The sequence below is a fragment of the Rattus norvegicus genome, chromosome 16, assembly GCF_036323735.1.
Source record: "Rattus norvegicus strain BN/NHsdMcwi chromosome 16, GRCr8, whole genome shotgun sequence".
NCBI lineage: Eukaryota > Metazoa > Chordata > Mammalia > Rodentia > Muridae > Rattus > Rattus norvegicus.
The window spans coordinates 58,782,278-58,791,385 of NC_086034.1; the positions used below are offsets into that span (position 1 = coordinate 58,782,278).

Here is a 9,108-nt window from a genome sequence, read left to right on the forward strand (position 1 = left end):
GTCAAGCTCCTCCTTCTCTCCTCCCTACTCTGGATCTTGTTTTCCCCATCTTAGCTCTGTGGTTTTTTTTATCTTTTGGAGTTCATAAAAAATCATGGAGTGGGTAGAACTTTGATGACACTTTGGTATGTCGTGTAGGAAAACACAGGCAGTTCTCTTTGCTTGCTTTCTTCCCTTTGGAATGGCAATGTATATTTTGTGCAATTGTATGTTGAACTATGTGATCTATTTTTTTTTAAATTTTGATTTTATAGGGGTTACAGTTAAGAGATGGCCTTGAGTCTCAGAGGAGAGTTGAACTTTTGACTTTTAAATGGTGTTGAGAATGTGATAGATTGTGGAGACCTTTACAGTTGGACTGAATATAATTTTGCATTATGATATACCCGTGAGCCTATGGGGGGGCAGGGAATGGAATGTGGTTGAATAAGAACAGCCCCCATAAGCTCATATACTTGCTTACTTAATCATAGGGGGTGACACCAGTTGGGAAGAAATAGGAGGTGCGGCCTTATTGGAGTAGAAGTGGCCTTCTTGAAGGAAATGTATCATTGGGTGTGGGGTTTGGGTTTCAAAAACTCAAGCCAGATTCAGTGTCTCTGTCATCCTGTTGCCAGCAGATCTGGATATAAAATTCAGCTACTTCTCAGGTAACATGACTTCCGGTGTGCTGCCATGCTCTCTGCCATGATGATAATAGCCTACACTTCTGGAACTGTAAGCAAGCTTTCAATTAAATGCATTCTTTTATAAGAGATGTCTAGGTCATGGTGTCTCTTCACAGCAATGAAACATTCACTGAGACACAGGAAAATATTATTTGTCCATGAAAAATTCTCTGGTATTTTGTCTACCATCATTTTATTGATTTCTCAATTTCAGCACATGATTTCCTATTTTGGACTAAGCAATGCAAGCTCAGGCTTCTCCAGGGCACAGACAATTTTTATTATAGCTGTATTTTCCCTATGCTAACTGTACTATGAGCACAGAGAACAAGAGGAGTGATTGCTATAAGCTTGTGAGATGCTGGGAAGTATCTCTCAGTCGTGCAATGATTTTCTTTAAAGCCGTTATTTTATGTCAGATATTTTTCTGAATGAGTTGAAGCTTCTTTATAATTCTTTTAAAAATAGTGAAATAACATAATTATCTATTGCAATTCCATCATTCTGTTATACATGGTCATTCATATTAAACATTTAATTAGGTGCATCCATGTACATGGGTATTCACGCTCCAAAATCAAAATGTTCAGGAACCCAGTCCTGCTGCTTTGGTTTGAATCTGATTTAAAATCAGCCATTAAAGGCTCATGTTCTGGAAGCTTGGTCCCAGGCTGGCTTGTTAATGTAGTAGAACCTTTAAGAGATAGTACTTAAAGCAAAGTGATTAGGTCCCTCTCTGAAAGGATTAGAGCTGATCTCTCAGAGTGAGCTGGTTCTTGGTAAAGCAGGATTTTATACAGCTTCTTCACACAGCTTTTCCTCTTCGGACTTGTCTGTTACATTGTGAGTTGCCAAGGGATCTCTCACTACAGAAGAACAGATAGCTTGCTTAATCTTTGTTTTTTTTTTTTTTAGCCTTCCAAACTGTGAGCTAAATAAATAAGCCCTTTTTGATTGAGTACCTAGAGCTAGAGTCTAGTCCTTTGTGATAACCACAGAAAAGGGGCTAAGACATGTATCTACTGGCTATACCTGCACTTCAAAGCTGAGAGGGACTAAAGAAAATCACTAGCTCACACTGACTATCTTAACTTTAGACTCACGAGGTAGCCTCTTGATACCAGGAAATCCCACTATATGCTCGCAGAGCATTTCCTTCCTCACTGTCTTTTCCACACCTGTTATCATGTTCATCTTCCTTCACAGCTTCTCATCCTCTGTATATTTCAGACATACAGGAGTCCATCCTTTTTCACCTGCTCAAGGATAGTGTTTCTGGAATAATCAAGTCTCCCTGGCATCTTCATTTCTTTTCTCTGATGGGTTATTTCAACTGATAGACAATCATGTTGCCATTTCCCTATCACATTAAAAAAAAAGTAAAGGCTTTTCATTTGCTCTCGATTCCCAATCTTGTTACCAATCAATTTGGTTTGCTTTTGTCAAACACCATACCTTTCTAGATTTTTTTCAGCTCACTTTCCTCTTCATTCTCCTTTGGAGGTAACTCCCCCTTTTTTTTAACACTTTATTTGAGTTCCTTAGCATTCAGACCTTGATTTTCTACTCTACCTTTTTAAAAAAATACTTTTACCTTTAGAGATTGTTAGACTTTGAAATATTAGGTGTAAAAGACATAAAAGCTGGTGTGCTACTTTATATTTTATGAGATGCACCATAAAACTATAGGGTTCTGGGAACAAAGGGTAGGTGGTTATGGCATAAAAGTTTCCTGAGGTCAGGTAGAGTTCAAGTCCCTGTGTAGAGTCTTTGAGATGCCATTGCATGAAGATGTAGAAGTGAAGCCCAAGCTACGATGATGTAACAGATACAAGTACCATGGAGTGATGCCCAAGAAAGCTGTAGGCAAAGAGTGAAGCCAGCTCAGGAAAGAGCTGTGCATGCAGCAGGGAGGAGAGCCTACCTTCTTTGGATCCCAGATGTGCTTTAGTTGTAGGACATGAAAGTACATGCTTTGGTGTCTACCCTGATGGGTTTTGTTCCCGTTTTAATAACTCTTTGCTATATTCTAATTCTTATCATGTGTTATCACGTATTAGAAATATATTAAGTTTTATAGGAATTCACAATTATGAGAATGTCTTGAATCTCAGATAAAACTTGGAATTTGGGCTTTTAAGCAGGGGGAACTATTAAAGTGTATGATGACTTTCAAAGTTGGACTCAGTGAATTTTACATTATGAATTGGCCCTGAGTATAGGGGGACAAGTTGTTAAGGCTTAAAAGTGATTGTTCAAGGGTCAAGCTGAAAAGTGAGAGAGTTGGTTAATATTGGTTATCAATGTAACAAGATTTAGAATCACCACAGTAATTCAAATATCTGGACACAGCTGTGATAGATTTTCTAGATTAGGTTAACTGAGGTGGGAGGATCCATCTAAAAATGGTGGCACTATTCCATGGGCTGTGGTCCTGCATTGAATAAAAAGTAGAGCTTGGTAGATTCATTCATTTCTCTGCTTTATGTATATGGATGCAACATAAACAAATAGCCTTCATGTAGGAGAATTTTAATCCTGCAACATGGCTGCTTTGACAAGCGAGAACATCCAAAGATATGATTGGGCTAGAATGCAGACATGTCCTGGATTACAATGTGATCTGGCTGGAATGCCCTTAGTATATATCTTTAATCCCTAACAACGAAGGTAAGAGTGGTTTGTAGAAGGAAGCAGCCATATTTGAAAGTGACTTCTAATTGAGGGGCAGACAAAATGATGAATCGCAGAAAGATTTGACAGAATGAATGAGAATAGGATATGCCCAACTCACTTGACAACAGTAGAGGAAGATAGCTACTTATGAGCAGTGAGAGAGAAAACGGGTTGGTGTGTATGATGGGTGGTTATTGGGATGTGTGTGTGTGTGTGTGTGTGTGTGTGTGTGTGTGTGTGTGTTTGTGTGTGGCAGTTTTAATGGGACAGAACTAGCCAGAGAATGAGAAGGAGCCAGGAAATTTGAGCATACTGCCAAAGTTAGTAAGAGGCCAAATAGAGCAATTCAGTCAAAAGCTGAGAAAAGCCAGACTGAATCAGTCATCTTGGAAGATTAGATCATGGGGAGGCTAGGGATAGTTAGATCAGAGAAGGAAATGCTCTGGCTATCATCTAATCACGTCATCTGAGAAAATAAAAATGAAATTCACAGCCTCAGGCTACTGCCACCATAAAATCCGCACCATGATGACATACACTATTGAACTATTAGCTAAAATATACCATTCCTTTTTTTTTTTCTTTTTCTTAGTTAGGGTCTTACTGCTATGAACAGACATCATGACCAATACAAGTCTAATAAAGGACAACATTTATTTGGTCTGACTAAGGCAGCTCTTATAAAGACAACATTTAATTGGGGCTGGCTTACAGGTTCAGAGGTTCAGTCCATTATCATGAAGGCGGGAACATTACAGCATTCAGGTAGGCATGGCGTAGGAGGAACTGAGAGTTCTGCATCTTCATCTGAAGGCTGCTAAGAGAATATTGACTTCCAGGCAGCTAGGATGAGTGTCTTAAAGCCCACACCCACAGTGACCACCTACTCCAACAAGGCCACACATACTCCAACAGGGCCATACCTTCTAATCATGCTACTCCCTGGGCTGAGCATATACAAACCATCATAGTTCACTCCCTAACCTCTATAGGCTTGTCCAAATGTATGAGTCTATGGGGGCCATACCTAAACATAGCATAATAAAAAATACACTTAATACAACTTCTAAAGTCCCCATAGTCTATAGCAGTCTCAACAATGTTAAAAGTCCAAAGTTCAAAGTCTCTTCTGTGATTCATCCAATCGTTTAACTGTAATTCCCAAAGCAAGACAGGAAACCAGTTGGGCAAACTCCACACTCTGCATCTCCGAGGCTGACGTCAAAGCCGTCTTCAGATCTTCAGCTCCATTTTCATCTTAATTGACTGTAACAGACTTTTTTTTTCCTGGACTGTTTCTACTCCCTGTTAGCAGCTTTCCTCAGCAGATAGACCATAGCTCTGACATCTCGAACATCTTGGGGTTTCTAAGGCAACTTCAATGTTACAGTTTCTTGTTTTAATGTCTGGGATCCACACACGATCTTCTGGGCTCCTCCAAAGGGCCAGCATCACTCTTCCAGCTTTGCCCTCTGTAGCACTCTAAGCTCAGTGGTTGACTCCACTGCCTCTGCTGTTCTTAGAGATCATCCGATAGTACTGGCATCTAATACACTGGGGTCTTCTGCTGCAACTAGGCTTCACCAATAGGCTCTCTTCAAGGTGCCAAGCCTCAGCTCCTTTGCATGACCCTTTCAGACATGAGCCATCAACTGCAACTGAGGCTCCCCCTTCACCAATGTCCTTCCATGGCCTCTCAAAGTACCAAGCCTTAACTGTTCTTCATGATGCCTTCATGCCTTCAAAACCAGTGTCACCTGGGTGACTCTTACCAAGTACAGCTGCAGCACGAGGTACAACCTTGGCTATCTCTGGAACTCAATTTCTTTGTGCTCTCCAGAAACAATTCCCAGAAGGTTTCACTCGGTAATGCTGGTCTCTTCTTAATCACTGCTAATTTCTTAGCTCCAGCTAACCAGTATCAATTGTCCCAATAGTCCCTTTTATTCTGGATTCTAAAGCCAGAGCTACATGGCCAAAGCTGTGGAATTTTGCTGCTTGCTGGGGCTGGAACATGACCCCCCCCCCCCCCGTTCTATTACATTATCACCACCTTTCTGTTTTCCAATTTCTTCACTGCCTAAGCTTGGCTGTCCTGTAACTTGCTCTATAGACTAATTTTGAACTTAGAGATCTGCATGCCTGTCTCCTAAGCACTAGAATTAGGGGTGTGGTCCACCAAGCCTGGATTTAAAGTTTTCTTCACCTAAACTTGCTCTGTTCTAGGCTGACCTTGAACTCAGAAAACTGCTTTTCTTTCCTTCCTGAGATTAAAGGCTTGTAGTACCTACCATGCCTGGACCTTAACTTAGCTAGGTGGGATTTTGCCCTGAAGTCACTACTGCCTTAATTCAATTTAATATTTTTGAACACAGGATTCATCTCCTTTTCACTTCCTGGTGTCTTTTTTAATACTCAAACCACATATTTTATATTTTCCCTTTCTCAGCTTACTTTGCTTGTTTAACATGCTCTTCATGAGACTTACCAAAGAACAAAGTCTATGATGGGTGTTTCTGAGACTTCCTTTGTCAATGCAATTAACCTTTCACCTTAGTCTCTGGAAGAGTCTTCAGACAAGGGCAAAAAGTATCCACATTCTTCACAAAAATACCACAAAACAGTCTCTGGGCCACATATTGAAATTCTCCACTGAAACCTCTTGGGCCAGGTCTGCATAATTCAAATAAATCTTAGTAATGAAGTCTTCCATATTCCTGCTAGGAGAGTCCACTAAGTTCCATTTAAAGCATTCCACTGCTTTCCAAATCCAAAGTCCCCAAATCCACATTCTTCCAAACAAAAGCATGGTCAGGCCTATCACAGGAATACTCTAGTCCCGAGTACCAACTTCTGTCTTAGTTAGGGTTTTACTGCCATGAACAGTCTGTTCCATGACCAAGGAAACTCTTTTTTTTTTTTTTTTGCTATTTTATTTATTTACATTTCAAACGTTATCCCCTTCCCAATGTTTTCCTCCCTTTCCCCTCCTCGGATCCCTTGCCCCTATGAAGGTGCTCCCCCACCTGCCCATCACTCCTGCCTCAGCAGCCTAGCATTCCCCTATCCTGGGTAATCCAGCCTCCACAGGACCTAGTGATGACAGATAAGGCCGTCCTTCGCTACATATCCAGCTAAAGCAAGGCAACCCTTACAAGGACAACATTTAATTGGGGCTGGCTTACAGGTTCAGAGGTTCAGTCTAGTGTCATCCAGGTGGGAGTACGGCAACATCCAGGCAGAAATGATGTAGGCAGAGCTGAGAGTTCATCTGAAGGCTGCTAGCAGAATATTCAAACCCTTCCTTCTCTAAGTTACTTTTATCAAGTGTTTTGTCACAGGAAGTAACTAATACAAACCTACATTGATTTTCCTATGCAATGTTAACCTCTGACCTCCCACTCCACTCACTATTCCTCATATTCTCTTTAAACTACTCTCTAAAATAACATTTATTATGTATTTACTTTACTCTTCATTGTGACAATACATTACAATCGACAAAAGCTACTTAAAGAAAGAAGATATATTTTGGCTTATAAATCCATTATGGAGGGGAAGACAGGACCTTAGAAGCATGAGGCAATTGGATACTGTGGTGTTTTGGTTAAGAATGGTCTCATACGTTCATATATTTGTATGCATGTTCCCTGTTGGTAGAACTATTTTTTTTATTCGATATTTTTATTTACATTTCAAATGTTATTCCCTTTCCCAGTTTTCTGGAGATAAGACCCCTCCCCATTCCCCCCTCCTTCCAGCGCCCCCTGGCATTCCCCTACATTGGGGGTTTATTTGAGGATTAGGATGTATGACCTTGTTGGAAGAGGTGTGTCATTGGGAGCAGGCTTTGAGATTTTGGAAGGCTCTCATCATTTTAAGTTAAGCCTCACTCTCTTGGTTATTTCTCAAGATGTGAGCTCTCAACTTCTGCTCCAGTATCATACCTGCCTGCCTGGCTGCCATGCTGCCTGTCGAGATGGCCTCAGACTTAACTCTCTGAAATCAAAATTTCACATTCAATTCTTTTATAAGACACCTTGGTTCTGGTATGTTATCATAGCAACAGAAAAGGACATAAGACAGAGCTATTTTATCTGCATCCAGAAAGCAAAAAGAGGGTTTAGGAGGTGGCTCAGTGGGTGAAAGTGCTTGCCCCGTATGCCTAGTACTCACTTAAGCACGTTTCAGTGGTGCTTGTCCATAACACAGGCCTAGCTGGGTAGAGAGAGTTTGATCTTAGGGGCTTGTTGGCCATCCATTGTAGCTGAAACATGGAACATCAAATTTGGTAAGAGAGATCTTTTTCAAAAGTAGAATAAGGTGGAGAAAAATAGAGGAAGATTCTCAAAGCTGACCTCTGTGTTTTACAGATGCACATATAGGCAAGTGGCCCAGCACATGTACCTGCAATATTGTAACACACACATGGGGGTTGGGAAGGAAAAAGACAAACAGTGCCTGATTCTCTTCCCTTTTTCTCCCCTTTTATTTTTCTGAGGACCCTAGTCCTTACCATAGTGCTGGCCATATTCAAGATGAGTCTTTTTTCCTTGGTTAACCCTCTCTAGAAATGCCCACAGAGACAGTGCAGAGGTCTGATTCCTAAGAGATTCTATGTCCAGTCAAGTTTAAAAATGAAGATTAACCATTACACACCACTTTTAAAAGATACTAGATAATTTACTAACATTTGCACTGTCTTTTCCAACTTTAAATTAAGGTCCAGGAGAACACATTTTTTTTCCTCTCTTATTCATAGCTGAGATATCTAGAACAACCCCTGTCATTTTGTAGGTACTCAATTACATGTTTTGAGCAGATGGACACAAATGTAAAGTTTTCATGATATTAAATCAGTTTTCAAAAGCGTGTTAGAGTTTGGATGGGGTAATGGTTTGAATAGGAATGGCTCCCATAGTCTCATGTGTTTGAATGCTTGGCTCATAGGGGGTGAGACCATTAGGAGGTGTGGCCTTATTGAAATAGGTGTGGCCTTTTGGGAGGAAATGTGTCACCGTGGAGGTGGGCTTTGAAGTCTTATAAATTCAAGCTACAGTCACTGAAGCTTAAGTCAGTCTCCTGCTGCTGCCTGTGGATCAAGATGCAGGACCCTCAGCTGTCCTCCAGGGACATACCTGCCTGCCTGCCGCCATGCTTCCTGCTCTGACAATAATGGACTAAACCTCTGAACTGTAAGGCAGCCCCAATTAAGTCTTCTCCTTTACAAGAGTTGCCACGGTCATGGTGTCTCCTCACAGCAATAGAAAACCTCACTAAGACAGATGGACACATTAAAGATACACTAACCTTTAATAAATACCAATTGGTGCTCGCTTCGGCAGCACATATAATAAAATTGGAACGATACAGAGAAGATTAGCATGGCCCCTGCGCAAGGATGACACGCAAATTCGTGAAGCATTCCATATTTTTTAAGAGCACCAGTGGAAGGGGAAGCCCTGGGTCCTGCTAAGACTGAACCCCCAGTGAACTAGACTGTTGGGGGGAGGGCGGCAATGGGGGAGGGTTGGGAGGGGAACACCCATAAGAAAGGGGAGGGGGGAGGGGGATGTTTGCCCGGAAACCGGGAAAGGGAATAACACTCGAAATGTATATAAGAAATACTCAAGTTAATAAAAAAAATAAATAAATACCAATTGTTAGATTGTTCTCTATTGCTGTCATAAGACTCCATGACCATTAGCAACTTGGAAGAGGAAAAGGTTTGTTTGACTTATAGTGTATAGTCAGTCAACCATGA

At 41.0% G+C, this 9,108-nt stretch overlaps 1 non-coding gene across 1 annotated transcript; it reads left to right on the forward strand.

The window, feature by feature from the left end:
• The first annotated feature begins 8,673 nt into the window (after window positions 1–8,673).
• LOC120097642 (U6 spliceosomal RNA) lies at window positions 8,674–8,780 on the forward strand. The gene has a single exon (XR_005495189.1). It is a non-coding gene; the product is annotated as a U6 spliceosomal RNA (small nuclear RNA).
• The last annotated feature ends 328 nt before the right edge of the window (window positions 8,781–9,108 follow it).